The following is a 7,901-nucleotide window of genomic DNA, read 5'->3' on the forward strand; positions in this document are numbered from 1 at the left end:
AGAGAGACAGACATGAAATATAGTATTAACATGCATTTTTGAGACTTGTACGCCTGAATTGGGATCGGACCCAACCCATAAACCGTTAACCAACCTATATAAATCCAATTGCTTCAATTTAACAGGGTTATGAAGTTGTAAGATATTGTGAAACTCCCTAGAAACTTTCTGGGTTATATCCAACAAAAAACTATGTAAGTGGAACAACTTCTGGTTGTGCAAGAGAACTTCTCTCCCTCTCCTCCCCACACATGCTCCCCATATGGTCTCAAGGGCTGGGGGAACCCCTAGACCAGATTTCGGAAAGCAGGAGATGCATGCAGAGGGAAGAGAAGGAGGGAAGGTTTTGCTTGTGCCGTGACTTGGCTGACCGATAGACCTGCCAGACACAAGCAGAGAATGGGGGGCTATAATGAAAATGTCAATCACTTTGCATTTCTATCAAGATTTATGTACGCTATGTATTATACATGCAGGCATTTTGTATTATGTATGCAAACATTTTGTTCAGTGTAATAAAAGTGATTCTAAAATATTATAAACTTCTGCTGTGCAGAAGACAATACAACTATAGATATATAGATATAAGAATACATGTGGGAGTGGGTGGGTTATACATGTAAGGCTTTCGAAAGTATTTGTTTTCAGTGAAGTCTCAGTAGAATGAATTGTACAGGGTCTATAATTTAGAACTTAATACTTCTGTAAGCTCTTGCCTATCAGGCTTTGGATTTTTTGTTGTTGGGTGGGGCTCATTCACACAGTACCTTTTCTGTCCTGATCATCTCCTGGTATGCACACATGTGGATAAATGTAGTATATCGACCAGGCAGTTGTCGTGTACAGTCTGTAAATTGTTTTGATCCCCTCTAATTCAGTCAACCAAGGCCCAGCAAACACAGTGTGCTTTGGTCTGGAACCTGCATGGTTTCATAGGCTTTGCACATTACAGTTGTGACTGTTAATGACTGACTGGAGTAGTTCAAACAGCACCCAGCCTTGTGGCTCCTGGTGCAAGCTGTTGTCGTGTAATGCAGTCAGTTGCAAACAGTGTGATTGACTACTGCACTGTGCAGCCTTTGGCTCTCAGGTGTGCCAGTAATTTCTGGATCTAAGGGAGGGAAGTGCTGCACAAGAGAGAATGCAAATCATCTGCAAACCTAACTGGATTTTGTATTATTTTTACAAACAGCTGATCACCCCCTCTAAAATCACAGGTCATGTAACAGTAGAATTTTAAAACTGCCCTCCATTTCGAAGAGAGTTTGCTGTGAGGCTCTGGAGGGCTGTTGTTCAATTAAAAAAACAAGCCAAAAGAGCCTTTGTGCTTCCTGAGATCATTATCTGCCCCATGAGTCTGGTTTAAGGATGAGAAAGTGGTGCCCCGATACATGGCATTTAACCCATTTCCCTGGTCTAAATCCTCCCCTCTTTCAAGCCGGTCTGGGGGTGGGGGGAGCCATAAGTTTGGTCTTGTTTTTCACATGGTTCAGCAAGTACCTGGAGATGGATGTTCAAGAAAGCTTGATTGAAGGGATGCGGGGGGGGGGGAGTGTTTTAATTGGCCCTTGGCCTTTTCCTTTTGCTAGTGTTGGAATCTGAAAAACAAATCTAGGGAAACAGAACAGCTTCTTTGCACAAAGGGCAAAGAGTTTGTGCATCATTTATTCCTGTGGATATTGCTTGTTGGTACCCATGGTACTTCACCATGCAAGTGTTACAATTGCAGAACTATTGCTAAGAAGGACACTGTCAAGGAATTATGTAATTAGTATCCGTTCTTTTTCTACTATACCTCGACAACTGATGGAAAGCTCGTCAAGTGAATAACAAGTTTTCCTCATCAGTCCTGGCAGTGTAGACTACAAAGCAGGTTTCAGTTGTGTCAGTTGTTTCCTTTCTGGTGTATGTATATATATATATATTATTTTGGATTGTGTATGTGCTATTTTATTATTGTGACGAAACTCTCTCATTGAGCTTTGGAGTGTGCAGTACAACTTAGGGCAGATCTCAACTTTACGAGAAACATGAAGCGTCCAGCAACTAAAATGACAGCCTGTGTCAATTGCCTTCTTTCCCCTTAGTAAACGGCATACAACTTGCCCCATGTTCCCGCCCCCTTGTGGCTTAAATGATGTCAGGGCATGCTTGAGTAGAACAAGATGCTATAAACGAAGAAGAGAAAACTCACCTCAGGGCTGCAGTTGCCGGTGGGCAGCTCTGTGCTCCTTGGAATACGTAATCTTTTAATCTGTGGATATGATCATTCTGTAAAAAAAACATGGTGGGGCTATTGACATGAACAGATATTGGAAAAATAGGGCACATACTTTTTATTTGAGGTCAAAATCATAAATGAGCATTCATTGCTTGAAATTCATAGATGTGTTTTGTGTGTGGAACTGGGCTTGGAAGATGCAGAAGATGAATAGCTTTTCCCAAAGGGGGGAAAAATAGACATTTTCATTTATTTCTGTGTTTTTGTATTGGTTTTACTATTCACACTGCTTCAGGTGGTATTTAGAAAGCAGAGGTTTTTGCTTGCTTGTTTTTACGTTAGTGGGATTGTAGTGTCCTTTCTAACAAAAATATGAAAGATTATGGTCAGCTCATCCCCTGGGAAATCAATAGATTTCAGTTTATTTGATTTATGATTATATATTTTGCCATATTAAAAATGTTCTCTCCCCCCCCCCCCCAGGTTTGCCAGTATATTATTGATTTGTGAATGTTGGCCTGTTGGTGAAAGGAGCCATGTTATTTCTTTTTAAAGTCATTATTGAGTGTCACTCCATTTTTAAATGGATCACAGTTTAACTTTCCTTCAATATTTTCCTCTATTCATAGATGCTGCCTGTTGATGTTAGAAATCTGTTTAACACTATGGTTCTGACTTTACAATAATTCTGTAACTAAGGGCATCTTCACTAGCCATTAAAGTTGGTATTTTTGTATCTTTATTATTATTAATAAAATATTTTATCAAAAAGCTGTGTATGCCATTTATCTGAACATTATTCAAAAACTTACAGGTTGAGATGAAAGAGCAAGAAAATTGTGCTTGTCATTTTATATTCTCCCAAGCTGGTGCAGCAGCTGTATTGACTGTGCTTGGAAGAATCCGATTTACTGGCCATAGTGAAGTTGCTACTTTCATCTTGGACAGTGGTGTTATTGCAGTTGATATTTCTCATAGAGTTGATTTGTGCGTAGAGAAAGATCCAAGATGGCAGCAGTGGTAGTTCCTGTTCTGCCTGAGATGTTGCACCAGCTCACTTCAGTAAAGTTTGAGGATGGTGGCCTGAATCCCGGGGGCGGGGAGGGGGGATGTCAACTAAGTTTTGAAATGAACTGTGTCTTATTCCAAATTTTCCATTTGTATTGTTTTCTTTATGAAACCCATACAGGCTATAAGAGCCCCCAAACCCTGAAAGTCAAGGAGAACACCATATAAATGAATTATAGTGACACACATTCAAGTTGCAGATTTATTAGGACCCTTTCTGACATTAGTGTTGTGGCTGGGAGCCGTTGCAGTGTTGCTCCTTCTGTGATTAGAAGCTAGGGATGTAAGAATGCACAATTTCTGTTCCAACCTGCATTCCACACTTGCAGCACTGTCTCCATTCCGCTGCAGCCATGTTATTCGTCTTGCTGTCTGCTGTGGCAGAATCAAATTATTACATTATTCCACACCATTCATTCCAATGCAAAAAGAATGCAATGCAAATGGGATGGAGAGAATGTCATGAACTATGTCATGCATGACAATGTCAAACCTTGACATTTTTTTTGCTTCCAGATCTTGTCTTTTCCAGAGATGGTCTTGAACAATAACGTGTATAAAAGCCATATGCTTTTATCACATTAAATTGGAAAGCAAATGGGTGGTGAATTATAGCAAAGTGAATATAATAGTATGTAGCCTAGAAATGAGTGTCAGGCCCAATGAGCACAGCAGCTCAAGTGCAGCCAGTTTAAATCCTTCCCCGGCAGACCTGAGTAACGACTTGCTCATTCAGTGGGTCTTCCTCCATGAAATCAGTTGCTGAGACTGAAGGTTCCCACTCCCCACAGCTGTCTATGTCTCCTTCTCTCCAGGGCTTTCCCCAAGCAATCAGAGACTGTGCCTGTGTAGAGCTAATCTCTCCTCCACCCTTTTCATGCCTCTCCTGGTTCTGGGAGATTGGTGAGGGAGGGGATCTTGTTGGAACAGAACAGGGAGACATCTGTGACTTTTCACTGGCCTGACTCATCTTTGCCTCTTGTCCTCCCTCCTCCCACTTGCCAGCTTCAGCCTTCAGCTTATGATTCTTGACTTCTTTTTGCCGCACACCTTCCCAACTCACTTAACCTTGTTATCCCTTCAATTTCTGATGCCTTCTCTTCCCAGTCTTCCCTCTCTGACCACTTATCTGAGCCTTCTTCTCTTGGTGGTTGCCCAGCTAGTTCCATCTACCATTCCTCTGCATCCCACCAGTCCATGACATCATATCACCTGGTTTGTACACAATGCTAAGCCAAACCATGCCCGAGAGTGAACATAGGAGCCCACAGGTTCCCAGAGAGGAAGATTACAGTCATTTTGCTCCTCCTCTGGTCCTCTGCTGTGCTGCTGTGAGCTAGGCCATGGTTTGGCTTATTGTGTTATTTGAACCTGAACTTGTGGTTTGCTCACTCCAGACTGCTCTTTGTTCACAGCTCTTGATTTGTCCAGAAGCCCAGGGTTGGCTGACACACTAGGCCAGGGGTCAGCAAACCTTTTCAGCAGGGGGCCAGTCCACTGTCCCTCAGACCTTGTAGGGGGCCGGACTATATTTTGGGGGGAAATGATGCAAGAGCACCATGAGCCCCAGTAGCTGCTTACCTGTGTCTTGCGAGCAGCTGGTGGCAGTGGCAGGACGATGAGCAGCGTGTGAAAGGGCTCCAGAGAGGGGCTGCTTAAAATGGTGGCCGCTGCTGCTGGTGGCAGCCTCCTTCCTCCTATAGGCAGGGCGGGGAGAAGCCAGTAGGAGGGAGGGAGGAGGTGGCGCCGGCGCCGTGTGAGGGAGAGGGAAAGAACGCACATGCTGGTGATCCACGCAGTCTATGGGCCAGATCCAGAAGGCAATTGGGCCTGATTTGGCCCTCAGGCCTTAGTTTGCCAACCCATGCACTAAGCTGAAGCTTGGTGACAGCAGTGTAGCAGCACAGCTTAGGACCAGGTAAAGAGGAAAGCTTCTGCAATAGCTCAGGGAGCCTTCACACAATCCCACAACACCATGGCTGGCCAGTGGAAACTGAGACAGTATGTTGATGTAGTTTTATGTTTTCATAATGTGGCAATCTGTAGCATAATAGCCCCATAACATCTGACTTTTTGAAATGTTCTTTCAGAGAACTAACAGTGTGTCTGCATATATTTAGGAACATTCTATATATACAATGAACATTCTATATAAACAATGGAGAGACCTGGTCTGAACAGAGACATTGGATTCTTATCTCATTATACATGACTAAGCCATTTCTCACCTTCTCACCCCTTGCCTCTTCCTGTAAGACCTATTGCAGTCGTTAAGAGTCGTCAACAGGCTCATCTCAGCTATCTGCCAATCTCCCATTCCCACCACCCTTCTGAGTAATACCCCTCCCCACCTTCTCACTATATAGAAGGATCTGGCAACTTCTGTTTCAGTGTATCTGAAGAAGTGTGCATGCACACGAAAGCTCATACCAAGAACTAACTTAGTTGGTCTTTAAGGTGCTACTGGAAGGAATTTTTTTTCATTTTGACTATGGCAGACCAACACGGCTACCTATCTGTAACTATATATACTACGTTCCACTTAATGCTGATAGCATATTTTCATTGTCACTTGGGAATGTTTGCCACTTCAGGTTAAATTTCCAACTTGCTTCAATGATATTATGCTACAGGAACACACCGAGCAAATTTATCTGTCTCCAGTAAACCATTTGTGAATAGTACTATTTCTTTTAGGAGTGCTGCCCCTTTTTATACAGTGGAAACCTTTCTTACTGGCTCATAGCCCAATTTTTCATGTTTATTCCATAAGCACTTATGGTAATATGAGAGCCAGGTGGTCGGCATTATAAGATCCATGTGTGGCCTTTGACCAAAGTCTTGTTCAGCCTCTTTGAGGCCCAGGTGATGACCACTCTCTGAAGAGAAACTGCTTATCATCCAGGTTTCATTGCCTAAGCATATCTGTTCTCTCTACATTGCCAACACTTGCTTAAGTATTCTTTGACATCTTGTATGGCAGCTGCTCTGTCTCAGCTCTGTGTTAATGGCTTGGTTCCTTCAGTTTAAGCCTTTTTAAAAGAAAAGTTAGAAATGTTCCACAGACAGCTTCTACAGAAGTAGGTAAGGCTGAAGAGATGAAACCTGTATCCTTTTCTCCCTATCTTTAAAGCAATCAGTGCTTTAATTTTAATTTTGTAGGTTAACCTGAGAAACCCATGACATATGTGCAGCACTGTCCTTCAAAATTCATAGGATACGATGTTGTCTTTGTCAAGGATGGGGAAACCAGGGCTCCCCAGATGTTGCTGGACTACAATTATCAGCATAGGGCGTAACACATTGCAATGGTCCAAATGGGGTCAGGTTTTTTGGGGGGAGGCAGTGAGGTAGGCGGGAGATGTAGAAAATGGTGACCTAATAATAACTTAGAAAAGCAATGAATACTTGGAAAAACTATGGAATCACATAGGAGGGGCAGACTGACAGTAGCAGCAACAGCAAATACTGATCATTTTTGCTGAATTGCTTTGCATGGGACTAATAAGTGAACACCTGCAATTTCTACTCCTGTTTCTGTTTTCATCAGAGTTCCCTGACATCCTTAGTTTCCATTACAGTAATTTCCATTTCTCTCATAGAGTATTGCATTCTAGTATTATTTTGATATTATAAATCTATTTTCCCATTCTTATTACATTAGATAAATCAAATTATCATGATTTTAAAGACAGTTTTTAATGCAAAATAAGTTTTACATAAATAAATAATTATGGATATGGAGATATATAGTACCTGAACTCAGAGCTAAAGTTAGTGCTAAAAAGTTCGATGCTTCCTGATTCATTTACTGATTTTGTTTAAAAAAGAAACAAAACTGGAGCCAAAAATGCAGGATATTGGCTATTTAAATTTTTCTCCAGAAACTGGATTGTTTTTAGCCTTGGAACGAAGTCTAAAGTAAAACTACAGATTTCTTTAATGTTTGTTTAAGAGAAAAGTTAGATTCTCATTCTCCTCCAAGAACAAATTATAAAACAAGTTGTAGGCCAATCTGTTAGACATTAATAAGCAAGTGGGTTTTTCTCTTCAAAAAGTCACAGCTGTGGACTGAAAGCAGAAATAGCAATCATGTGTAGCACTATTTTTTCCTTATTCACAGTAAGGTAGCTGTAAAAAGACAAAGCAAAACATTAGCAAGCCTTTGACATTAACCAAATTGCCACCATACAATCAACAATGGTCCAAGGAGATGCGTCTTGAACTTTGCCTCTCTTATTCTGCATCCATGGTCTGGCCATGGGAGCTGTCCCAGAACACAAGATGTCCAAAAACATCCCCTCAGGTTCCTATTGTTTGAACAGAAGAGTGCCACCCTCCATTTTCTGGCATGGTTGCTCTGGCCAGTGTGGCACCATCCTCATGTTGGGATACCACTGTCAGCAATAGGCAGATATACTGCCACCAAACATAGACGGGTTCCTAGAAGAGTGGTCTGCTGCACATATTGACCCAGAAAAGACTTGGCTACTAGAAACACAAAAAAGTTCCCTGGGATTCAAAGCATTTGGTACCCCATTGCTTTGGTACTCCAGATGTGGCAGGACTACAACTCCCATCAGCCCCCACCATCATAGCCAATGGTCAGGGA

The sequence above is a fragment of the Podarcis vaucheri genome (genome assembly GCF_965113315.1).
Source record: "Podarcis vaucheri genome assembly, chromosome: 10".
Lineage (NCBI taxonomy): Eukaryota > Metazoa > Chordata > Lepidosauria > Squamata > Lacertidae > Podarcis > Podarcis vaucheri.